Source organism: Bombina bombina, chromosome 3, assembly GCF_027579735.1.
Source record: "Bombina bombina isolate aBomBom1 chromosome 3, aBomBom1.pri, whole genome shotgun sequence".
Lineage (NCBI taxonomy): Eukaryota > Metazoa > Chordata > Amphibia > Anura > Bombinatoridae > Bombina > Bombina bombina.
The window spans coordinates 243,347,958-243,374,838 of NC_069501.1; the positions used below are offsets into that span (position 1 = coordinate 243,347,958).

Consider the following 26,881-nt stretch of genomic DNA (forward strand, 5'->3'; position numbering starts at 1 on the left):
GTTTGTCGAAAATCCTTAGTTGCCTGCAAGTAGAACTTGAGGGCACGAACTACATCCAGATTGTGTAGAAGACGTTCCTTCTTTGAAGAAGGATTTGGACACAAGGATGGAACAACAATCTCTTGATTGATATTCCTGTTAGTGACTACCTTAGGTAAGAACCCAGGTTTAGTACGCAGAACTACCTTGTCTGAGTGAAAAATCAGATAAGGAGAATCACAATGTAAGGCTGATAACTCAGAGACTCTTCGAGCCGAGGAAATAGCCATTAAAAACAGAACTTTCCAAGATAACAATTTTATATCAATGGAATGAAGGGGTTCAAACGGAACCCCCTGTAAAACGTTAAGAACTAAGTTTAAACTCCATGGTGGAGCAACAGTTTTAAACACAGGCTTGATCCTAGCTAAAGCCTGACAAAAGGCCTGGACGTCTGGATTTTCTGACAGACGCCTGTGCAACAAGATGGACAGAGCTGAGATCTGTCCCTTTAATGAGCTAGCCGATAAACCCTTTTCTAAACCTTCTTGTAGAAAGGACAATATCCTAGGAATCCTAACCTTACTCCAGGAGTAACCTTTGGATTCGCACCAGTATAGGTATTTACGCCATATCTTATGGTAAATCCTTCTGGTAACAGGCTTCCTAGCCTGTATCAGGGTATCAATAACCGACTCAGAAAAACCACGTTTTGATAAAATCAAGCGTTCAATTTCCAAGCAGTCAGCTTCAGAGAAGTTAGATTTTGATGTTTGAATGGACCCTGTATCAGAAGGTCCTGTCTTAGAGGTAGAGACCAAGGCGGACAGGATGACATGTCCACTAGATCTGCATACCAAGTCCTGCGCGGCCATGCAGGCGCTATTAGAATCACTGATGCTCTCTCCTGTTTGATTTTGGCAATCAATCGAGGAAGCAGCGGGAAGGGTGGAAACACATAAGCCATCCCGAAGTTCCAAGGTGCTGACAAAGCATCTATCAGAACCGCTCCCGGATCCCTGGATCTGGACCCGTAGCGAGGAAGTTTGGCGTTCTGGCGAGACGCCATGAGATCTATCTCTGGTTTGCCCCAACGTCGAAGTATTTGGGCAAAGACCTCCGGATGAAGTTCCCACTCCCCCGGATGAAAAGTCTGGCGACTCAAGAAATCCGCCTCCCAGTTCTCCACTCCCGGGATGTGGATTGCTGACAGGTGGCAAGAGTGAGACTCTGCCCAGCGAATTATCTTTGATACTTCCATCATTGCTAGGGAGCTTCTTGTCCCTCCTTGATGGTTGATGTAAGCTACAGTCGTGATGTTGTCCGACTGAAACCTGATGAACCCCCGAGTTTTTAACTGGGGCCAAGCCAGAAGGGCATGGACGACTGCTCTCAATTCCAGAATGTTTATTGGCAGGAGACTTTCCTCCTGATTCCATTGTCCCTGAGCCTTCAGAGAATTCCAGACAGCGCCCCAACCTAGTAGGCTGGCGTCTGTTGTTACAATTGTCCAGTCCGGCCTGCTGAATGGCATCCCCCTGGACAGATGTGGCCGAGAAAGCCACCATAGAAGAGAGTTTCTGGTCTCTTGATCCAGATTCAGAGTAGGGGACAAGTCTGAGTAATCCCCATTCCACTGACTCAGCATGCACAATTGCAGCGGTCTGAGATGTAGACGTGCAAAGGGAACTATGTCCATTGCTGCTACCATTAAGCCGATCACCTCCATGCATTGAGCTACTGACGGGAGTTGAATGGAATGAAGGACACGGCATGCATTTAGAAGCTTTGTTAATCTGTTTTCTGTCAGATAAATCTTCATTTCTACAGAATCTATAAGAGTCCCCAAGAATGGAACTCTTGAGAGAGGAAAAAGAGAACTCTTCTTTTCGTTCACTTTCCATCCATGCGACCTTAGAAATGCCAGAACTAACTCTGTATGAGACTTGGCAGTTTGAAAGCTTGAAGCTTGTATCAGAATGTCGTCTAGGTACGGAGCTACCGAAATTCCTCGCGGTCTTAGTACCGACAGAAGGGCACCCAGAACCTTTGTGAAGATTCTTGGAGCCGTAGCCAGTCCGAATGGAAGAGCTACAAACTGGTAATGCCTGTCTAAGAAGGCAAACCTTAGATACCGGTAATGATCTTTGTGAATCGGTATGTGAAGGTAAGCATCCTTTAAATCCACTGTGGTCATGTACTGACCCTTTTGGATCATGGGTAAGATTGTCCGAATAGTTTCCATTTTGAACGATGGAACTCTTAGGAATTTGTTTAGGATCTTTAAATCCAAGATTGGCCTGAAAGTTCCCTCTTTTTTGGGAACCACAAACAGGTTTGAGTAAAACCCTTGTCCTTGTTCCGACCGCGGAACCGGATGGATCACTCCCATTAATAACAGATCTTGTACACAGCGTAGAAACGCTTCTTTCTTTATCTGGTTTGTTGACAACCTTGACAGATGAAATCTCCCTCTTGGGGGAGAGAATTTGAAGTCTAGAAGGTATCCCTGAGATATGATCTCTAGCGCCCAGGGATCCTGAACATCTCTTGCCCAAGCCTGGGCGAAGAGAGAGTCTGCCCCCCACTAGATCCGGTCCCGGATCGGGGGCCCTCGGTTCATGCTGTCTTTGGGGCAGCAGCAGGTTTCCTGGCCTGCTTGCCCTTGTTCCAGGACTGGTTAGGTTTCCAGCCTTGTCTGTAACGAGCAACAGCTCCTTCCTGTTTTGGTGCAGTGGAAGTTGATGCTGCTCCTGCTTTGAAATTCCGAAAGGGACGAAAATTAGACTGTCTAGCCTTAGCTTTGGCTTTGTCTTGAGGTAGGGCGTGGCCCTTACCTCCTGTAATGTCAGCGATAATTTCTTTCAAACCGGGCCCAAATAAAGTTTGCCCCTTGAAAGGTATATTAAGTAATTTGGACTTAGAAGTTACATCAGCTGACCAGGATTTTAGCCACAGCGCCCTACGTGCCTGAATGGCGAATCCTGAGTTCTTAGCCGTAAGTTTGGTTAAATGTACTACGGCCTCCGAAATGAATGAATTAGCTAGTTTAAGGACTCTAAGCCTGTCCGTAATGTCGTCCAGCGTAGCTGAACTAAGGTTCTCTTCCAGAGACTCAATCCAAAATGCTGCCGCAGCCGTAATCGGCGCGATGCATGCAAGGGGTTGCAATATAAAACCTTGTTGAACAAACATTTTCTTAAGGTAACCCTCTAATTTTTTATCCATTGGATCTGAAAAAGCACAGCTATCCTCCACCGGGATAGTGGTACGCTTAGCTAAAGTAGAAACTGCTCCCTCCACCTTAGGGACCGTTTGCCATAAGTCCCGTGTGGTGGCGTCTATTGGAAACATCTTTCTAAATATTGGAGGGGGTGAGAACGGCACACCGGGTCTATCCCACTCCTTAGTAACAATTTCAGTTAGTCTCTTAGGTATAGGAAAAACGTCAGTACTCGCCGGTACCGCAAAGTATTTATCCAACCTACACAATTTCTCTGGTATTGCAACAGTGTTACAATCATTAAGAGCCGCTAAGACCTCCCCTAGTAATACACGGAGGTTTTCCAATTTAAATTTAAAATTTGAAATATCTGAATCCAATCTGTTTGGATCAGAACCGTCACCCACAGAATGAAGCTCTCCGTCCTCATGCTCTGCAAGCTGTGACGCAGTATCAGACATGGCCCTAGTATTATCAGCGCACTCTGTTCTCACCCCAGAGTGATCACGCTTGCCTCTTAGTTCTGGTAATTTAGCCAAAACTTCAGTCATAACAGTAGCCATATCTTGTAATGTTATCTGTAATGGCCGCCCAGATGTACTAGGCGCCATAATATCACGCACCTCCCGGGCGGGAGATGCAGGTACTGACACGTGAGGCGAGTTAGTCGGCATAACTCTCCCCTCGCTGTTTGGTGAAATTTGTTCAATTTGTACAGATTGGCTTTTATTTAAAGTAGCATCAATACAGTTAGTACATAAATTTCTATTGGGCTCCACCTTGGCATTGGAACAAATGACACAGGTATCTTCCTCTGAATCAGACATGTTTAACACACTAGCAATAAACTTGCAACTTGGTTACAATCTTATTTAACAAAAACGTACTGTGCCTCAAAGAAGCACTAAACGATTAAATGACAGTTGAAATAATGAACTGAAAAACAGTTATAGCATCAATCCTTAAAAACAACACAACTTTTAGCAAAGGTTTGTTCCCATTAGTAAAGTAACAATAATTAAATTTGAAACATAAAAATTACAGAGCAACGTTTTTAATCACAGTCAATATATAAGTCTCACAGCTCTGCTGAGAGAATCTACCTCCCTCCAAAGAAGTTTGAAGACCCCTGAGTTCTGTTAGAGATGAACCGGATCATGCAGGAAATACAAGAGTAACTGACTGGAAATTTTTGATGCGTAGCAAAGAGCGCCAAAAACGGCCCCTCCCCCTCACACACAGCAGTGAGAGAGAAACGAAACTGTCACATTAAAACAAGCAACTGCCAAGTGGAAAAATAATGCCCAAATATTTATTCACTCAGTACCTCAGAAAATGCAAACGATTCTACGTTCCAGCAAAAACGTTTAACATGATAAATACCTATTAAAAGGTTTAATGTACTTTTAACAGAGTAATTCCGGTGAAATACCATCCCCAGAATACTGAAGTGTAGAGTATACATACATGTCATTATAACGGTATGGCAGGATTTTCTCATCAATTCCATTCAGAAAATAAAAACTGCTACATACCTCAATGCAGATTCATCTGCCCGCTGTCCCCTGATCTGAAGCTTTTACCTCCCTCAGATGGCCGAGAAACAGCAATATGATCTTAACTACTCCGGTTAAAATCATAGTAAAAACTCTGGTAGATTCTTCTTCAAACTCTGCCAGAGAGGCAATAACACGCTCCGGTGCTATTGTAAAATAAACTTTTGATTGAAGTTATAAAAACTAAGTATAATCACCATAGTCCTCTCACACATCCTATCTAGTCGTTGGGTGCAAGAGAATGACTGGGAGTGACGTAGAGGGGAGGAGCTATATGCAGCTCTGCTGGGTGAATCCTCTTGCATTTCCTGTTGGGGAGGAGTTATATCCCAGAAGTAATGATGACCCGTGGACTGATCACACATAACAGAAGAAATTAAAACAGCAATATAAAGATTGTAAAACTGTTGCAATGCAAATCAATAGGTTTAACTAATTCCCTCTGAAGGGCCGATCTGCCATTAAAATTCAAGTCAGATCATGCATTATTAAACTGTATAACTTAAACACAAAGTATATTAAAATCGAGAAGGCAGTCAGTATTAAAAAATAGGAAGAATCATGTATTAAACTAATTAGGATATTTTTTCCTATAAGGGTGTATAATTTTTGGATCTGTTATACATCATTACATTCTAGTAGCAGTTATTCTTAGCTGTCAATGGTTTATGTGGAAGTAAACCCTCTATGAAAAAAAAATAAAGCCCTTAAAATGTTTTGCATGTGAAAACGCCACGTCAGCAAGCTACGTCCGTTCTATTTCTAAAGAAGCAATAGGAAATGATACATTTTCCTAACATTTCTAAAACCAACCAGATGGCTCTGAGCAACAGATGTAGCAATACACAGACAGAACAAAGCACAAATGAGTTATCGTGGGGTACAGAATCAATACATAATCACATTCCTTAAACTGCCAGGAACAGTACTAGGGATGCCGACAGGTAAACAAATAGAACTCAGTGAACATAGCTGACAATTCTAAGAAATTTGTAAATGAGGTTAACAGACCTAATCATTTTTTGTTAACAGGTGGTGAATGTCTCAAATCACGGCACACTTGCATTTGGAGGGGATCATTTGCTGGAGAGTACTGATGTAGAGCACAAACAAGACGACCCTCAAATACAGACTTTTGGAGTATAGTAACCCATTTTGTAGATTCACCGAAAATAGAGGTTATTCTAAGGGACTGGTTTTCCCCAGTCTGCTGCACTAAAGAGAAACTACACAACATTTTATAAGACCCAGTCATCTGACAATACACTGGGGGGGAAGATGAATTAGGATTGTATTGAAATATCTAGAATTGAAGTGTTATGATAAATGACCGGTTTATTAAAACATTTCTGCATCCAGTGCTCATTTGCTATAGTCTAACAGTGAGCTTACAATTTGCTTCTATAGCCATTGAAAAAGTGCAGAAATATTAAAAGGAACATGCAACCCATTTTTCTTTCTTTCATGATTGAGAAAAAGCATGCAATTTTAAACAAACTTTAAAATTTACTCCTATTAACTATTTTGCTTCACAATAACAAAAAATGTATGCTTACCTGATAAATTTCTTTCCGGATATGGAGAGTCCACAACGTCATTCAATTACTAGTGGGAATATCACTCCTGGCCAGCAGGAGGAGAAGGCAAAGAGCACCACAGCAAAGCTGTTAAGTGTCACTCCCCTACCCATAATCCCCAGTCATTCGACCACAGGGAAATGGAAAATGTATGCTTACCAGATGAATTTATTTCTTTGACACGATGAGTACACGGATCATCTTAATTACTAATGGGATATTCACCTCCTGGTAAGCAGGAGGCGGCAAAGAGCACCACAGCAGAGCTGTTAAATAGCTCCTCTCTTCCCTCCCACTCCAGTCATTCGACCAAAGTTAAGGAAAGAAAGGAAAAGCCAAGGTGCAGAGGTGTCTGAAGTTTAAAATAACCAACAACCTTTCTTATAAGAACAGGGCGGGCCATGGGCTCATCGTGTCAAAAAAGAAATAAATTTATCAGGTAAGCATAAATTTTCCTTTTCTTTTTTATGACACGATGAGTCCACAGATCATCTTAATAAATGGGATTCAATACCCAAGCTAGGTTACACAGATGTTACGGGAGGCACAAGACAGGGAACCTAAACAGAAGGTACCACTGCTTGAAAAACCTTTCTCCCAAAAGAGGCCTCAGCCGAGGCAAAAGAATCAAATCTGTAAAAATTTCCAAGATAATTTAATATCTAAGGAATGCATAGGCTCAAACGGAGCCCCTTGAAGGGCTTTTGGAACTAAATTAAAACTCCATGGAGGAGTAACTGGTTTGAACACAGGACTGATCCTGACCAAGGCCTGACAAAATGATTGTACATCTGGGACATCCACCCGACGTTTGTGTAACAAAACTAGATAAAGCCGAGATTTATATTCCTGCCCCAGAACTCAAAGAAAATACAAGGATTTTCATTCAGCTGTTAAACTGCCCTTTACAAGTAACAGGTAGCCTTCTGGAAGACAATTGGTGATCGTCCGCTAACCTGGTTTCGATCATATGTATCGGATCGATCACAGTATGTCTCCATTTCTGACAGTGACTCCCTCCCTCTCCCAGTCACGTGTGGTGGTCCATTCTCGGTCCCCTACTATTCACATTATTTATAAATGATCTGCAAATCCTCAACTGTACACATGTACGCAGACGACACGGTTATCTATGCAAACAAATCCGATCTGCCGCAGCTTGAGGCTGTGCTCCAAGACCAGTTCACAGAGGTAGAAAAGTGGATCTCAAAAACAAACTTCCTAAACACTGACAAAACTGTCACAATGATCTTTGAAATGGTACCTAAATTACACAAACTACAAAATTCCCATCTACGCATCAAAACAAAATCAAATGGCACACTGACCGCAGTCCACTCTTTCAAAAACTTGGGTATGTTGTTAGACCCCAATCTATCTTTTGGCCTCCACATAGAAAAATTTGCATCTAAACTCTATCCAAAACTAGGTGCCCTGTACAGAAACAAATCCTGCCTCAGCTCTACAGTAAAGGAAAAGATTGTACAGCAAATGCTGATGCCAATCATGGATTATGAAGATGTATATGCACCTGCACCGCAAACTCACCTTAATAAACTTAATACACTGTATAACGCGTTCTACCGCTTTGTGCTACAATGTAACTACCGGACCCACCATTGTGACATGCTAAAAGAACTAAACTGGCTGTCGCTGGAATCCAGACGCACCCTCCATCTTTCCAGCCTTGTGTTTAAGAGCTTTTCTGGGAAGCTCCCACCCTGAGCAGAATGCTCTCCCCGGCTGTTCCCACCTCCCATAACCTCCGATCCAGTACCAGCACATTATTTAGTCTGCCTCCATACAAAAAGAAAGCAGCTCGATCCTTCTTTTCCTACAGAGCACCACAATTATGAAACGACCTCCCGCATACTTTAAAACCTTCCCCAAGTCTAAAATCCTTTAAGAGATCCCTCTCTGCAAATCTCAAAACAGAATGCAACTGTCATGGTTGATTATATATTTACTACCTGTTCTATTAATATTGTTTTTGTATTTTATTGTACTCTTTTGTATCAATGCAATTTTTTGTGGACCCAAGACATACTTGAAAACAAGAGAAATCTCAATGTATCCTTCCTGGTAAAATATTTTATAAATACATTTTATAAATAAATAAATTTGACCCCTTAAGGAACTCGTTGATAAACCCTTCTCCAAACCTTCTTGGAGAAAAGAAAAAATTCTAGGTATACTAACTCTACTCCATGAGTAGCCCTTGGAGCCTACGAGCCTCAATCATGGTCTCCATGACAGAGTCCGAAAACCCCTGCTTGGATAAAATTAAACGTTCAATCTCCAAGAAGTCAGCTTCAGAGAAACTAGATTTGGGTGAAGGAAGGCCCCCTGATCAGAAGGTCCTTCCTCAATGGAAGTCTCCAAGGTGGCAGAGATGCCATCTCCACCAGATCTGCATACCAAATCCTGCGAGACCATGCCGATGCTATGAAGATCACCGAGGCCCTCTCCTGTTTGATTCGTAACCGAGGCTTCACCAACAGCAAAACCGAAGGGAATAACCACAAATTGGAAGTGTTTGACTAGAAAAACAAACCCTTAAAACCTGTGATGAATAGGAATATGTAGGTACACAACCTAAATGCCATGAATTGACCTTCTTGGATCCCAGAAAGAATGGAACGAATACCTTCCATCTTGATTAGACTCATGAATAATATCCATCCGACAGTTCCTTCTCGGAGACCAGGAACAGAAACTATCACCCCAAGTCGGAGAAGCTCCCTACAATTGGAAGAGCTTCTTGCTGTTCTTAATTAAAAAAACATGCTTTTTGAACTACATTCCCCTATTCCAAAACGGATTGGGTCCTTCAGGAAGGCTTGAACTGCTCCCGCATGGAAAAAGGAGTGTAGGATTTTCCTTGAAAACTTGAAAGGAAATAAAATTACTCCGATTTATTGTTCATCAAAAGCTTTAGACTCTAGATGAGACATCCGCAGACCAGGATCTTACCATAACATACTGCAGGCTATTATAGGAGGTTTTTAACCTCCTAGGGGACAGTATGCCAAGACTCCCCTAACAGAGTGACATGGCAAGTATCCATTAGTGTTAGGAGACCTTTTGGGTACTCCAAATTGACGTACACCATGGAATATCACAGTACTGATTAGGCATGACTACGTCCATAATGTCAGAGTCATACAGTTAAAGTGAATGTAAAGTCACCCCTATTGCTTAATGCAATATTGTTAAGCTATTCAAATAAGGGGGAGTTTAATTCATCGATTTTTAACAAGCTTAGCAATAAATCCAAAATTATACCTTTTAAACTCTATTTTTATGCCGCGCTGCCTCCGCCCGCCATGTTGTCCCTCATTATTGGAATGAATGACAGCTACTCTAGCTAATCCGCGTTTCCCCCCCAGGGGGTTCAAACCCTTTTTCGATACGTCATGCGCTTCTTCAGCGCATGCGTTTGAAAATGTTATCCTATACCAGAAGCAATGCGTGTTCATAGAACGCGCATGCGCTTCTGCAAAAAATTATATGTGAGCAATTATTTAGGCTAAAGAGCAAAGATGGGTGTAATTCATGTTTCGTTTGAATTAATGAATTTAATAATTGATGGGTATCTGGTTTTAGGATCGAGATTAGGCATGAATGAGGAGGCATCACTGAAATTATGCGCATGCTCAGAAAAAAAAGCTGAATGGGTGCGCGCTTCACACATACGTATAGAGCGGTTGGGACTGCTCTATACGTCACATGTGAAGAACAAGGAAGTGCCGGGTGGGAGGAGGAAGATATAAAGTGGAAAAAAGTAATTCAAATATATAAACAATCTTAATTTTTCTAAAAAAATAAACATAGCAGTTATGATACTGATGGGTAAAACAGTAATTAGGAGGCAGCTGATGTAAAAAAATGTACATTCACTTTAAGTTAAAACCTCCTCAGGAAGTAAATGGAGGTTCTCCACTTAAACTGAAAGAAAACAACTTTTGTAATTGTTTAAACATACATTTGGAAGTGCACCGGGAGCAAAGGGACAAATTGTACACTTCCAAACAAAAGTTGATTAGTCTGTTATCAAGCAAACACTCACACTGAGCAAGAGAACAGACCTAACAGCTTCAGTTTAAATAGCTGTGCAGTCCAAAAGTCCTATCAGACAGAGAAACCCCCTTAGAGCACACACTCTGTCCCACTCAATGTAAAAACTCATGATAAAATCTCCCGGTCGGCCCCATTATTAGATGAGACCGTCAGGAGATGAGACACATGTCCCTTCATTCAAACTGCCAAAATGTCTCCTAAAGAAAAGGAGAATCTAAGTCCAAGGACAATGAGGTCTGATTAATAAAGTGCCCAAACTTTTTCTGAGATCCTCTACCCCCAGAAAGAAAGTCAGCACTTACCTCATCTTCTGCCTGGCAGCAAGGCAGTTCCCAGGTTTAGGAGGTCCTCTCCCTCCCATGGCCCTGTAAATAAACGAAAGTTCTGAGTAAAATCCATCAGTTTTTCTGGGTTAGGGCAGCATCAGTATAGGAGGTGCAGTGAGAATTATGTTCCACAAGTTCCCATTGCTCCAAAGCCACCAAATGCTCTACTGTAGAGACTGATATGAACTACGGCTACACCCAAGAACAAAGCAGCACACTCTGGCACTACTTTAAGAATAATAAACTCTTGATTGAAGAATCATTTTCTAACACCTCACTTTACTACATCCTATCACTAACGTAGGCAAAGAGAATGACTGGGGTGGGAGGGAAGCTATTTAACAGCTCTGCTGTGGTGCTCTTTGCCGCCTCCTGCTCACCAGGAGGTGAATATCCCATTAGTAATTAAGATGATCCGTGGACTCGTGTCATAAAAAAGAAAAGAATAACAGAAAGGTGTAAAGGTGCATGAGGTTTAGTCAAAAGTAACTAGCTTAAGGGGTAGGGTCGTGTACTCTCCATATTTTGAAAGAAAGAAATTTATCAGGTAAGCATACATTTTGTTTACTTTCCCAAGATATGGAGAGTCCACAACGTCATTCAATTACTAGTGGGAACCAATACCCAAGCTAGATGACACAGAATGAAGGGAGGGAGAACAAGACAGGCAGACCTAAACAGAAGGCACCACCGCTTGAAGAACCTTTCTCCCAAAAGAGGCCTCAGCCAAGGCAAAAGTATCAAAATACTAGTATGGAAAATTTTGAAAAAGTTTGCAGAGAGGACCAAGATGCAGCTTTGCAAAGCTGCTCCACAAAAAGCTTCATCTTTGAAAGCCAAAGAAGAGGTGACAGCCCTAGTGGAATGAGCTCTCAGGAGGCTACTGTCCAGCAGTATCATAAGCAAAACGAATCATACTTCTCAACCAGAGTGAAAGAAGTAGCAGTAGCCTTCTGACCCTTACGCTTTCCTGAGAAACAAACAAACAGGGTAGAAGACTGGCGAAAATCTTTAGTCGTCTGTAGGTAGAATTTTAGAGCACGCACAACATCCAAGTTGTGCAGACTTTCTTTATGACAAGAAGGATTGGGATAGAGAGCAGGAACAACAATTTCCTGATTAATATTTCTATCCGAAACAACTTTAGGAAGAAACCCCAATTTAGTACGAAGAACCGCCATAACCGTACGAAAGATAAGGTGAATCCCACTGCAAACTCTGAGCAGAAGAGATAGCAATAAGAAACAAAACCTTCCAAATAGCAACTTAACATCTATGGAATGCATTGGCTCAAACGGAGCCTGCTGCAAAACTAACAAGATTAAGGCTCCAAGGGGGAGCAACAGGTTTAAACACAGGCCTGATTGTGACCAGAGCCAGATGCTTGTGTAACAAAAACACAATTTATTCTTACCTGATAAATTTCTCTTGTGGTGTATCCAGTCCACGGATCATCCATTACTTGTGGGATATTCTCATTCCCAACAGGAAGTTGCAAGAGGACACCCACAGCAGAGCTGTAATATAGCTCCTCCCCTAACTGTCATAGCCAGTCATTCGACCGAAAACAAGCCGAGAAAGGAGGAACCATAGGGTGCAGTGGTTACTGTAGTTTAAATTTAAAAATTACCTGCCTTAAAATGACAGGGCGGGCCGTGGACTGGATACACCACAAGAGAAATAAATTTATCAGGTAAGCATAAATTGTGTTTTCTCTTGTAAGGTGTATCCAGTCCACGGATCATCCATTACTTGTGGGATACCAATACCAAAGCTAAAGTACACGGATGAAGGGAGGGACAAGGCAGGAACTTAAATGGAAGGAACCACTGCCCTTAAAACCTCTCTCCCAAATATAGCCTCCGAAGAAGCAAAAGTATCAAATTTGTAAAATTTTGAAAAAATATGAAGCGAAGACCAAGTCGTCGCCTTGCAAATCTGATCAAAAGAAGCCTCATTTTTAAAGGCCCAAGTGGAAGCCACAGCTCTAGTGGAATGAGCTGTAATCCTTTCAGGAGGTTGCTGTCCAGCAGTCTCATAGGCTAAGCGGATTAAGCTTCTTAGTCAAAAAGAAAAAAAGAGGTTTCCGAAGCCTTTTGACCTCTCCTCTGTCCAGAGTAGACAACAAACAAAGCAGATGTTTGACGAAAATCTTTAGTAGCTTGTAAGTAAAACTTTAAAGCACGGACCACGTCCAAATTGTGTAACACAAGGATGGAACAACAATCTCTTGATTGATATTCTTGTTAGATACCACCTTAGGTAAGAACCCAGGTTTGGTACGCAGGACTACCTTATCCGTATGAAAAATCAGATAAGGAGAATCACATTGTAAGGCAGATAGCTCAGAGACTCTACGAGTCGAGGAAATAGCTACCAAAAAAAAAGAACTTTCCAAGATAAAAGCTTGATATCTATGGAATGAAGAGGTTCAAACGGAACTCCTTGAAGGACCTTAAGAACCAAGTTTAAGCTCCATGGTGGAGCAACAGGTTTAAACACAGGCTTAATTCTAACCAAAGCCTGACAAAATGCCTGGACGTCTGGAACCTCTGCCAGACGCTTAACTAGCTGACAATCCTTTTTCCAAACCTTCTTGGAGAAAAGATAATATCCTAGCAATCCTGACTTTACTCCATGAGTAACACTTGGATTCACACCAATAAAGATATCTACGCCATACCTTATGGTAAATTTTCCTGGCGACAGGCTTTCGTGCCTGTCTTAAGGCAGTCAGCCTCAGAGAAATTAGATTTGGATGGTTGAAAGGACCCTGAAGTAGAAGGTCCTGTTTCAGAGGCAGAGACCATGGTGGAAAGGATGACATGTCCACTAGATCTGCATACCAGGTCCTGCGTGGCCACGCAGGTGCTATCAGAATCACCGATGCTCTCTCCTGCTTGATCTTGGCAATCAGTCGAGGGAGCAGAGGAAACGTGGAAACACATAATCCAGGTTGAAAGACCAGGGTGCTGCTAGAGCATCTATCAGTGTCGCCTTGGGATCCCTGGACCTGGATCCATAACACGGAAGCTTGGCATTCTGGCAAGACGCCATGAGATCCAGTTCTGGTTTGCCCCAACAATGAATCAGTTGTGCAAATGCCTCCGGATGGAGTTCCCACTCTCCCGGATGAAAAGTCTGACGACTTAGAAAATCGGCCTCCCAGTGCTCTACACCTGGGATATGGATAGCTGATAGGTGGCAAGAGTGAATCTCTGCCCAGCGAATTATTTTTGAAACTTCTAACATCTCTAGGGAACTTCTCGTTCCCCCTTGATGGTTGATGTAAGCTACAGTCTTGATGTTGTCCGACTGAAATCTGATGTACCTCAGAGTTGCTAACTGAGGCCAAGCCTGAAGAGCCTTGAATATCGCTCTTCGTTCCAGAATATTTAATGGAAGGAGAGACTCCTCCTGAGTCCACAATCCCTGAGCCTTCAGGGAGTTCCAGACTGCACCCCAACCTAGAAGGCTGGCATCTGTCGTAACAATTGTCCAATCTGGCCTGCGAAAGGTCATACCTTTGGACAGATGGACCCGAGATAGCCACCAGAGAAGAGAATCCCTGGTCTCTTGGTACAGATTCAGTTGAGGGGACAAATCTGTGTAATCCCCGCTCCACTGACTGAGCATGCATAGTTGCAGCGGTCTGAGATGTAAGTGTGCAAACGGCACTATGTCCATTGCCGCTACCATTAAGCCGATTACATCCATACACTGAACCACCGAAAGGGCGAGGAATGGAATGAAGAACCCGGCAGGAATTTAGAAGCTTTGATAACCTGGACTCAGTCAGGTGAATTTTCATTTCTACAGAATCTATCAGAGTCCCTAGAAAGGAAACTCTTGTGAGTGGGGATAGAGAACTCTTTTCCTCGTTCACTTTCCACCCATGCGACCACAGAAATGCCAGTACTACGTCCGTATGAGACTTGGCAATTTGGAAGTTTGACGCCTGTATCAGGATGTCCTCTAAATAAAGGGCTACTGCTATGCCCCGCGACCTTAGGACCGCCATAAATGACCTTTGTAAAGATTCTTGGGGCTGTAGCTAATCCCAAGGGAAGAGCTACAACTGGTAATGCCTGTCTTAAAAGGCAAACCTGAGAAACCGATGATCTTTGTGTATTGGAATGTGAAGATAAGCATCCTTTAGATCCACTGTAGTCATATATTGACCCTCCTGGATCAGTGGTAGGATGGTACGAATAGTTTCCATCTTGAACGACGGAACTTTGAGGAATTTGTTTAAGATCTTTAGATCCAAAATTGGTCTGAAGGTTCCCTCTTTTTTGGGAACCACAAACAGATTTGAGTAAAAACCCTGTCCCTGTTCCTCCTTTGGAACTGGATGGATCACTCCCATAACTAGGACGACTCGTACACAGTGTAAGAATGCCTCTCTCTTTATCTGGTGTGCAGATAATTGTGAAAGGTGAAATCTCCCTTTTGGGGGGGAAGCTTTGAAGTCCAGAAGATATCCCTGGGATATAATTTCCAACAACCAGGGATCCTGAACATCTCTTGCCCACGCTTGGGCAAAGAGTGAAAGTCTGCCCCCTACTAGATCCGTTCCCGGATAGGGGGCCGTTCCTTCATGCTGTCTTAGAGGCAGCAGCAGGGTTTTTTACCTGCTTACCTTTTTTCCATGTCTGGTTTGGTCTCCAGATCGTCTTGGATTGAGCAAAAGTTCCCTCTTGTTTATTATTAGAGGAAGTTGATGCCGCACCTGCCTTGAAGTTTTGAAAGGCACGAAAATTAGACTGTTTGGCCCTAGATTTGAACCTGTCCTGAGGAAGGGCATGAACTTTTCCTCCAGTGATATCAGCAATAATCTCCTTCAAGCAGGCCCGAATAGGGTCTGCCCCTTGAAGGGAATGTTAAGTAGCTTAGATTTTGAAGTCACGGCAGCTGACCATGATCTAAGCCATAGCGCTCTGCAGGCCTGTATAGCAAAACCAGAATTCTTAGCCGTTAGTTTAGTCAAATGAACAATGGCATCAGAATAAAAGAATTGGCTAGCTTAAGTGCTCTAAGTTTGCCAAGTATGTCATCCAATGGAGTCGCTACCTGTAAAGCCTCTTCCAGAGACTCAAACCAGTACGCCGCAGCAGCAGTGACAGGGGCAATGCATGCAAGGGGCTGTAGGATAAAACCTTGTTGAATAAATATTTTCTTAAGGTAACCTAATTTTTTATCCATTGGATCTAAAAAAAAAAAAAAAAAAAAAACACAACTGTCCTCGACTGGGATAGTAGTACGCTTTACTAGAGTAGAAACTGCTCCCTCCACCTTAGGGACTGTCTGCCATAAGTCCCATGTGGTGGCGTCTATTGGAAACATTTTTCTAAAAATAGGAGGGGAAGAGAACGGCACACCTGGTCTATCCCATTCCTTATTAATAATTTCTGTAAACCTTTTAGGTATTTGGAAAAACATCAGTACACACCGGCACTGCAAAAGTATTTATCCAGTCTACACAATTTCTCTGGCACTGCAATGGTATCACAGTCATTCAGAGCAGCTAAAACCTCCCTAAGCAACACGTGGAGGTGTTCAAGCTTAAATTTAAATGTAGAAATATTAGAATCAGGTATCTTTCCTGAGTCATTAACATCACCCACTGACTGAAGCTCTCCTTCCTCAGCTTCTGCATATTGTGAGGCAGTATCAGACATGGTTCTTAAAGCGTCAGTATGCTCTGCATTTTGTCTCACCCCAGAGCTATCTCGCTTACCTCTAAGTTCAGGTAGTCTGGCTAATACCGCTGACAGTGTATTATCCATGACTGCCGCCATGTCTTGTAAAGTAAACGCTATGGGCGCCCTAGATGTACTTGGCGCCATTTGAGCGTGAGTCCCTTAAGCGGGAGTCAAAGGGTCTGACACGTGGGGAAAGTTAGTCGGCATAACTTCCCCCTCGTCAGATTCCTCTGGTGATACATTTTTTAAAGACAGAAAATGATCTTTATTGCATAAAATGAAATCAGTACATTTGGTACACATTCTAAGAGGGGGTTCCACCATGGCTTTTAAACATAATAAACAAGGAGTTTCTTCTATGTCAGACATGTTTAAACAGAATAGCAATGAGACTAGCAAGCTTGGAAAACACTTTAAATCAAGTTAACAAGCAATATAAAAAACGGTACTGTGCCTTTAAGAGAAACAAATTGTCAGAATTTGAAAAACAGTGAAAAAATGCAGTAAATCAAACAAAATTTTTAGTGTGTATAATAGGCTAACAGAGCATTGCACCCACTTGCAAATGGATGATTAACCCCTTAGTTCAAAAAACGGATCAAAAAAACGAAATAGACGTTTTTTTAACAGTCACAACCAACTGCCACAGCAAGCTGTGGCCCTACCTTCCCCAATAAACAACTTTGGAAAGCCTTTGGGCCCTTTAGAGATGTCCTATAGCATTCAGAGGGCCTTTGAGGGAAGCTGGATGTCACAGTTTGTAATTTTAACTGCACCAACTGTAACTTTTATACTACAACAGTGGAAATTGTTTCTAGTCAAAATTTAAGCCAGCCATGTGGAAAAAACTAGGCCCCAATAAAGTTTTATCACCAAAGCATATATAAAAACGATTAAACATGCCAGCAAATGTTTTATATTGTAAATATCATAAGGGTATTACCCCTGGGAGTAAGCATGATACCAGTCGTTATTAAATCACTGTATTCAGGCTTAACTTACATTAATCCGGTATCAGCAGCATTTTCTAGTGTTTTCCATCTCTAGAAAAAAATTATAACTGCACATACCTGATAGCAGAATAAACTGCACGCCATTCTCTCGCTGAAGTTACCTCATCTGTGTAATCCCCTCAGACATATGTGAGAATAGCAATGGATCTTAGTTACAACCTGCTAAGATCATAGAAACCTCAGGCAGATTCTTCTTCTATTTACTGCCTGAGATAAAATAGCACAACTCCGGTACTATTTAAAAATAACAAACTTTTGATTGAAGAAAATAAACTAGCTATATTTAACCACTCTCTCCTACAACGTCCTAGCTTGTTGAGAGTTGCAAGAGAATGACTGGCTATGACAGTTAGGGGAGGAGCTATATTACAGCTCTGCTGTGGGTGTCCTCTTGCAACTTCCTGTTGGGAATGAGAATATCCCACAAGTAATGGATGATCCGTGGACTGGATACACCTTACAAGAGAAATAGATAATACAGAAATCTGACCTTTCAGAGAACTGACTGACAACCCTTTCTCCAGACCTACCTGGAGAAGAGACAATTCTAGGAATCCCGACCCTACTCCAGGAGTAGCCCTTAGATTCACACCAATAAAGGTATTTACGCTATACCTTATGGTAAATTATTTGAGTAACAGGCTTGCGAGCCTGGATCATGGTCTCAATGGCTGACTCAGAAAATCCACGCTTAGACAGAACAGAACTAAGCATTCAATCTCCAAGCAGGCAGCTTCAAAGAATTGAGATTTGGATGGAGGAATAGACCCTGAGTTAGAAGGTCCTTCCCTCAGAGGAAACTTTCAAGGTGGCCATGATGACATCTTCACTAGGTCTGCATACCAGATCCTGCGAGACCATGCAGGAGCTATTAGAATTACTGATGCTCTCTCCTGTTTGATACGAGCAATAACTTGTGGAAGGAGCGCAAATGGAGGAAGCAGTTATGCTAGACCGAAATCCCAAGGAACCGCCAGAGCCTCTATCAGAGCGGCCTGAGAATCTCTAGACCTTGAACGGTACCTTGCAAGCTTGGCATTCTGCTGAGACGCCAACAGATCCAACTCCAGGCTCCTCCCATTTGAGGGTTAACCTGGAGAACACCTCATGATGGAGAGCCCACTCCCCGGGATAAAATGTATGTCTGCTAAAGAAATCCGCTTCCCAGTTGTCCACTCCAGAAATGTGGATGGCAGATAAATTGTGAGCTTCCGCCCACTGAAAAATCCGTGCCACCTCCTTCATGGCTAAGGAACTCAGAGTTCCATGCAAGCCACTGAGGTGATGTTGTGCAACTGAAGCCTGATAAACCGGGCTAAGGACAATTGAGGCCAAGCCATCAAAGCATTGTAAATCGCTCTCAACTCCAAGATGTTAAAGGTGCAGGGTCTATGGACTCGGGATGAGTCTGCTCTCCCCATAAACAAGTCCAAGACTGCACCCCAGCCTAGCGTCCATGGTCACAATCACACAGGAAGGTCTCCGGAAGCATGTGCCCTGAGAAAGCCACCACAGGAGAGTCTTTTGTAGACTGGTCTAGCTCTATCCTCACACAGATCCGAATGATCTGTTTCATTGTCTGAGCATGCATAATTGCCGAGCTCTCAAATGGAATAGAGTAAAAGGGAATGTCCATGGAAGCGACCATCAGACCAATTACCTTCATACATTCAGCCACTGATGGCCAAACAGTAGACTGAAGAAAGAGGTAAGAGGAGAGAATTTTGGATTTTCTGACCTCCGTCAGAAAAATGTTCATAGATTCCCCATCTATTATGGTCCCTAAGAAAACCACCCTTGCAGCTGGAACAATGGAACTCTTTACCAGATTCACATTCCGACAGTAGAAAAGACAACAAGATCTCTGTATGAGAGTTTGCTTGTTGAAAAGATGGCACCTGAACCAAATATGTCATCCAGGTATGGCACCACTGCAATTCCCCAAGACCTGGTCTCTGCCAAGAGAGCCCCCAGAACCTTTGAGAAAATTCTGGGATCTGTGGCAAGGCCAAACGGAAGAGCCACAAACTGAAAGTGTTTTTCTAGAAAGGAGAATCTCAGGAATTTGTGATGATCCCTGTGGATGGGAACATGAAGCTACGCGTCTTTCAGGGCGGTACCCTGAGAAACTTGTAGAGGCACTTTAGATCTAAAATGGGTCAAAAAGTTAACTTTTTTGGGAACCACGAACAGATTTGAATAAAATCCTAGACGCTGTTTCCTTACTGGAACAATCACTCCCAGGGAGGAAAGGTCCTGAACGCAGTTTAAGAATGCCTCTCTTTTTACCTGGTCTGCAGATATTCTTGAGAGGTGGAATCTGCCCCTAGGAGGGAAAGTTTTGAATTCTATTTTGTAACCCTGAGATACTATGTCCACAGCCCAAGGATCGAAGACATCTCGTCTCCACGCTTGACAAAGCTGATTAAGTGGGGGGCAGACTTTCCCTGAAACCGGACCGGGGGCCGAAACTTCATGCGGACTTAAACTCAGCTGAGTGTTTCTTTGATTGCTTTGCCTTATTCCAAGGCTGATTGGGCTTCCAGAAAAGACTTGGACTGCTCCTGCATTTTTTACATCCTTTGAGTCTGTCCTTGTCTTGCGGTAGAAAAGACCCTGTTCCACCCGTAATATCAGAAATTATTTCTGCTAGACCAGGTCCAAACAAGGTCTTCCTCTTGTAAGGAAGCGCCAGAAGCTTGGACTTAGGGGTAACATCAGCTGACCAAGATTTTAGCCACAATGCCCTGCGGGCTAGGACAGTGAAGCCAGACATCTTGGCTCCCAGTCTAATAACTTGCATGTTAGCATCAGAAATAAAGGAATTTGCTAGTTTGAGAGCCTGAATCCCATCTTGCATCTCCTCCAACGGAGTCTCTACTAAAATGGATTCAGACAAGGTGTCACACCAATAAGATGCAGCACTTGCTACTGTGGCAATGCAAACTGCAGGTTGTCATTGAAGACCTTGATGAACATACATCATCTTCAAATAAGCTTCCAGCTTTTTGTCCATGGTATCCTTAAAGGAGCAGCTATCCTCTATTGGGATCGTAGTTCTGTTAGCCAGAGTAGAAATAGCCCCTTCTACTTTAGGCACCATGCGCAAAGAATCTTTATTGGAGTCAGCAACAGGAAACATCTTTTTAAATGCAGGGGAAAGGAATCCCTGGCTTCTCCCATTCCTGTGAAATCTCCGTCACACGGTCTGGGACAGGAAAAACTTCCACAGAGGAAGGAACATCATAGTATTTATTAAGTTTACTAGACTTCTTAGGGATGACAACGACAGAAGTATGGGAGTCGTCCAAAGTAGCCAATACCTCCTTTAACAGTACACGGTGTTCAAGCTTAAATCTGAAGTTTTTCATCTTCAGTATCAGATGAAGGAATAATACTGTCCGAATCAGATTTCGCCATGAGAGGCTACCAACGTATCCTCCTCATCAAACTTATGAGGGAGGGCAACCTGCGTAGCAGTAGGTGGAACAGAAACCTTACTATGTGAATGTCTAATTTTCCTCTTGCGTTTTACCAGCATAGGAAAAGCAGATAATGCCGCAGAAGATACCTGTGCAGCAAAATCTGCAGTCAAATAAACTCCTCCAAGAGGCTGAGAGTAACTACATGGCACTATATGTGATGCCATAGAGGCTTGGGACATTTGAGGAGAAAGCTGTGGCATTGCCTGAACAGCATCATCCTGAGAGACATTGGGCTCAGAGGGCAACAATTTATCTTTAAATTGTAGTGTTCTAGCTAAGCATGTAGCACAGAATTCCATACGCAAAACAATTTGTGCCTCTATGCATAACAAGCATTTGTCAAAAAACTGTCTTGGTCCATGTCAATAATACTTAATAAAAAATGCCCCAAATTGTAGAAATTGTTTTAAATACACTGTCACTTTAAGAATTTTTAATACCACAATTTGACTGCCAGAAGTCTCTAAAACTATTGTATAGTAAATTGACACTGAAATTCAATTACGCCGCTAAACTCCAAGAATATCCGAAAGCAGAGAGAAGTCACATGACCGGTAGAGAGAGGAAACTACACAGCAAGTAAAAGGCGCGTTTTCCTCTGCCTACAACATAAGATGCAAGTAGCTGCAGCTTGTTTCAAACTCAAGCAGTTTGTCAGTCTAAGCAAGCAAAGAAAACCAACTGACAAATTTTAAGTTTATGCATAAATCCCTGTATAAAAACATAAGCCACACACATACTAATAAAGTATTTCAACAAAATTAGCCCAAAGAGGAAAAACCTCCCAATAAAGAGAACATACATAATGTGCCTGCCCACTGCCAAAGAAAATCCTGTATAAAGGATTTTAAAAAATGTCCCCATCTACTGCATATGACATTATTATCATCATGTATTTACAAATCGCCAGCAGATTACGCAGCGCTATACAAGTACTAATAAAACATTACACGGATGCATTACATACACAAACAAATAAGTACAGTATTGGGGTACATTACAGTTGTAGGTGCAATAATTGAGCTATACAAAAGGAGAGGAATGCCCTGCCCTTGAGCACAATCAGTAGTAGTTCACTTTAAATACAAAGTGGCCTACAGGTAGAGAGGCTCTCAAGCTTACAATCTAAAGGAGAGTGCATGTACACAGAAGGAAAGGAGAAGGGAAATATGTCTGATATAAGGCAGAGTAAACAGAGTGAGTAGTGATGTAAGAAAACAAGAAAATTCTTCAGACTTTCTTCTGAAGTGCAAGTCTACAAGACCTAGAAGACAAAAAGCACTTACCTGCAGTCTAGCTGTCCGGCAGGAAGACAGCTCACAAGGCGTGAAAGGACGCATACTCCTTACAGAGACCTGTAGAAAAAGAAAGAACAGAGTAACCAACTCTGGCTTTCTGTACCATGGGAATTAATTTCTTCAGACACCAAACTTCAGCTCCTCCAGTGATAGAGGCAAAGAGAATGACTGGGGATTATGGGTAGGGGAGTGACACTTAACAGCTTTGCTGTGGTGCTCTTTGCCTCCTCCTGCTGACCAGGAGTGATATTCCCACTAGTAATTGAATGCCGTTGTGGATTCTCCATGTTAGGAAAGAAATTAAGGCATATTGCCTTTTTCTGTCACATTGCACATGCCCCGATATTCTTGATAAAACATATATGGTAGTATTTTTTATACACAAACTACAAAGAATATACACAATAGAAATATCTGGTACAAAAGGAGAAGTGCTTTTAAGTGTGTGACCACAAACATTCATACAGCTTTATTTTTTAGTAAGGGAGACAGAAATACCCGCTATACAGCGGTACTGCATTATAGAACAAACAAACAAAAAAAAAAAAAATACCTGTTACTCGGCTGCTCAAACATCTCAAAACCAGCAAAGCTGGTACAACTGTACTGGTTCCAATGGGCTCCTTGCATAGAAGATATTCAATGACTATCCAGTTATATACAAAATGTGGTCTTAAAATTCATCAAAAAGGGACATTTTTATTGTAATAATAAAATGCTATAAATTTTGTTGTGTTGCTAACTATGGGTTTCACCACTACCAAATGGTTAAACAGAGTTAAAAAGCAGTGCTCACAAGAACAATGAGGAGGTCATGGCCGGTGAGCCCATCGAAAAAATAAATATATATATCATGGGAAAAGAGAGAAGAGAAATAACCAGGAACGTTATCCTAGTTTAAAAAAAAAAAAAAAGGAATTCAGCACTCTTTTTAGAAGAAGCTGAAATAGACCAATTACATTTCAAAACAGTTTAATTGTGGAAAGAAGGCTCCTCCCACCGAACAAACACTATCACCCAAGAGATAATATACACCAACTGTATTTTACATAGCACTGTATACCAATATCTTGAGTAAGAAAGTTACCTCTTTAAGAAAAACAAGAGTCAGTATTAACCTGACCGGTCAGGGATGCACTTAAATGCCTAAAAATGAATACTCCAATAGTAGCCACATAGACGCAGTGTGAAGTACCTAAATAGGTCTCTACACCCAGAACCCCTTATGAGGAGGTATAGCCTGGGCCAAAGTAAGGTACTATATGTAAATGCAGGACGATACATACGGCTGAATCATCAACAATTTATACAATATGTACATATGCATAAGTATATCTAGGAGGACTCCAGCCTAGACTCACTACACCCAACTGCACAAAGCACTCCAATCAAGGAGAATATTGCACTGGGCAGTAAGTAAAAAGGGATCTAAGTAGTCCTCTGGTAGCCCCCCTATATATGTACAGTGTAACAGTAACACATAAGAACTTTGCAAGTATGCCTGAGTTACAAATAATAATGAAGGTAACAATGTAACTAAGACATTTGTTAATTAAGCCATATACACACAGCATGCAAGAAGGAAAGCGTTAGCAAGTATAAGCATAGCGGTTAAATTGTGTATGGAGATGTTAGACTCACAAAGTGATTTCAGTTCTCGCTTATGTCCTCAATAACACTGAGATGTATAATTCAGTCTTGTATGCACAGCAATGCAGAGAAAATGGTTAATAAGCGTTATGAAGCAGGTTAAGCTGTCATCATTGCACAACCTAAGTTACGTTAAAGCAGCAGTACTTTTATTTTCCAATTATGCATTAACCCTTTGCCTAATAATTACTTTCCAAAATTTCAGGCAAGGGATCCTTTATTTAGGGAGAGTTTATTCAAAGGTAGAAATATAAAAAAATTTGCGATGGTAATGGAATTCATTAGCGAACTCTGGGCAAAATGTATACGACATTATTCCCGTAATCAGGCGTTGGTAATATTGCTGGGCTTAAGTGTATCCTTTCTTTTAAATGAACTCAGGCTTAGTTCACTGTGTCGAGCTTGTGGCAGTTAGTAAAAGCATAAGCAAAGCTGGGAGACTGATGAAGGTGTGCATCACGTACACCGGTCGGCTAAGCCAATGCCAACGTGCGTTTCACCCGCAGGGCTGGAGATCAGGGCGGTATTCAGCTGGGACCTTTGCATCCCAATTTATATTCAAAAGGATAGCGTCTCTGCTGGTAGGTGAAAGTATTCTAATTTCCTCAGAAGTGCAATATTGGATAAATTTACACTAATTCTTTGTTGGCACAATTATATTAAAAATACAATAACAATAGACAAAATATTAGTTATACTTTTCATAGATGGAAAACATAAAAAGGACATAAAAATAAACGTAATTAATTCAATTTTAAAAAAAACTCTAAATGAAAAAGAAAAAAAAAATAGATTTGTTCACTATAGAACATGTTCTGTGTCAATACAGTAGGCTAGAAAGAAATTGCCACTCATTTTTTTGTAGTTTTTAAAGAAAGCAGGCCATATCCAATTTATCGTTTAGACCTTCAGGTAACTGGGTCTCCAAAATTGAAATCCACCTGCATTCTTTTTTTAGGACGACCTTGTCATTGTCACCTCCTCTACCATTTGTAATTCCCCTATCTATGCCAATAAATTTAAGAGAATCAGGGTTACTCTCATGAGTCAATTCATAGTGTCTAGCAACATTACTTTTAGGATTTTTGTTTTTTACATCATCACAATGCTCTGTTATTCTGTCCTTGATGGCTCTCCTAGTTTTGCCCACGTAGAAACGTGGGCAGCTGCAGGAGAGTAAATAAATGACCCCTTCTGTGTTACAATTCACATAGTGTTTTAACTTATATCTCTTACCCGTATGTGTGAAAAACTCTTTAGTCTTGACCATGTACTTACATGCCACACATTTTCCACAAGGGAAGTTGCCAGACGACCTACGTTTAGTAAGCCAGTCTGGTTGTTTTTGTTCGGACACATATTGGCTCCTTACTAGTTTATCTTTTAAGTTTGGTGCTCTCCTAGCAGTGATATTGGGGTGTTCCCCCACCTCTTGGGACACTCCCACATCACTAAGAAGGACATACCAATTCCTAGCCAGGATTGTTCTTAAGGTATTCCAGTGACAGTTATAGTCAGCAATCAACCTTATTCTTGAGTCAACAACCTTTTCTTTTGGTACAAGAAGGTTGCTCCTGTCTAATGAATTCCATTACCATCACAAAATGTTTCATATTTCTACCTTTGAATAAACTCTCCCTAAATAAGGGATACCTTGCCTGAAATTTTGGAAAGTAATTACGAGGCAAAGGGTTAATGCACAATTGGAAAATAAAAGTACTGCTGCTTTAACGTAACTTAGGTTGTGCAATGACGACAGCTTAACCTGCTTCTTAATGCTTATTAACCATTTTCTCTGCATTGCTGTGCATACAAGACTGAATTATACATCTCAGTGATATTGAGGACATAAGCGAGAGCTAAAAATCACTTTGTGAGTCTAATAACATCTCCATACGCAATTTAACCGCTATGCTTATACTTGCTAACACTTTCCTTCTTGCATGCTGTGTGTATATGGCTTAATTAACAAATGTCTTAGTTACATTGTTACCTTCATTATTATTTGTAACTCAGGCATACTTGCAAAGTTCTTATGCGTTACTGTTACACTGTACATATATAGGGGGGCTGCCAGAGGACTACTAAGATCCCTTTTTATTTACAGCCCAGTGCAATATTCTCCTTGATTGGAGTGCTTTGTGCAGTTGGGTGTAGTGAGTCTAGGCTGGAGTACATATACATATTGTATAAATTGTTGATTCAGCCGTATGTATCGACCTGCATTTACATATAGTACCTTACTTGGCCTCTTAGATCCCACTACTTTCACCTGCCCAGGCTATACCTCCTCATAAGGGGTTCTGTGTGCAGCTGGGTGTAGAGACCTATTTAGGTACTTCACACTGCGTCTATGTGTCTACTATTGGAGTATTCATTTTTAGGCATTTAAGCGCATCCCTGACCGGTCAGGTTAATACTGACTCTTGTTTATCTTCAAAAGGTAACTTTTTTAACTCAAGATATTGGTATACAGTGCTATGTAAAATACAGTTGTTGTATATTATCTCTTGGGTGATGGTGTTTGTTCGGTGGGAGGAGCCTTCTTTTGAAATGTAATTGGTCTATTTGAGCTTCTTCTTAAAAAATTGAGTGCTCAATTCCCCGTCTTTTAACTAGGATAACGTTCCTGGTTATTTCTCTTCTCTCTTTTCCCATGTCATATTTATATAAGGATCTGCACCATTTGGTATTTTCAGACACGAAGATGTTTGATACCTGTGTAACTATTATTTAAGCTCCATACAGCAATTGCGTCCCCTCTGTATTTTTCTCGAATATATATATATATATACATATATATATATATACATACATATATATACATACATATATATACATACATATATATACATACATACACATACACATACATACACATACACACATACATATATATACATACATATACATACATACATACATATACATACATATATATACATACATATATATACATACATATATATACACATACATACATATACAT

At 41.5% G+C, this 26,881-nt stretch overlaps 1 protein-coding gene across 1 annotated transcript in view; it reads right to left on the reverse strand.

Moving 5' to 3' along the window:
- RPA1 (replication protein A1) overlaps positions 1–26,881 on the reverse strand; it is a 303,612-nt gene that overhangs the window by 241,073 nt on the left and 35,658 nt on the right. The window lies entirely within an intron of this gene.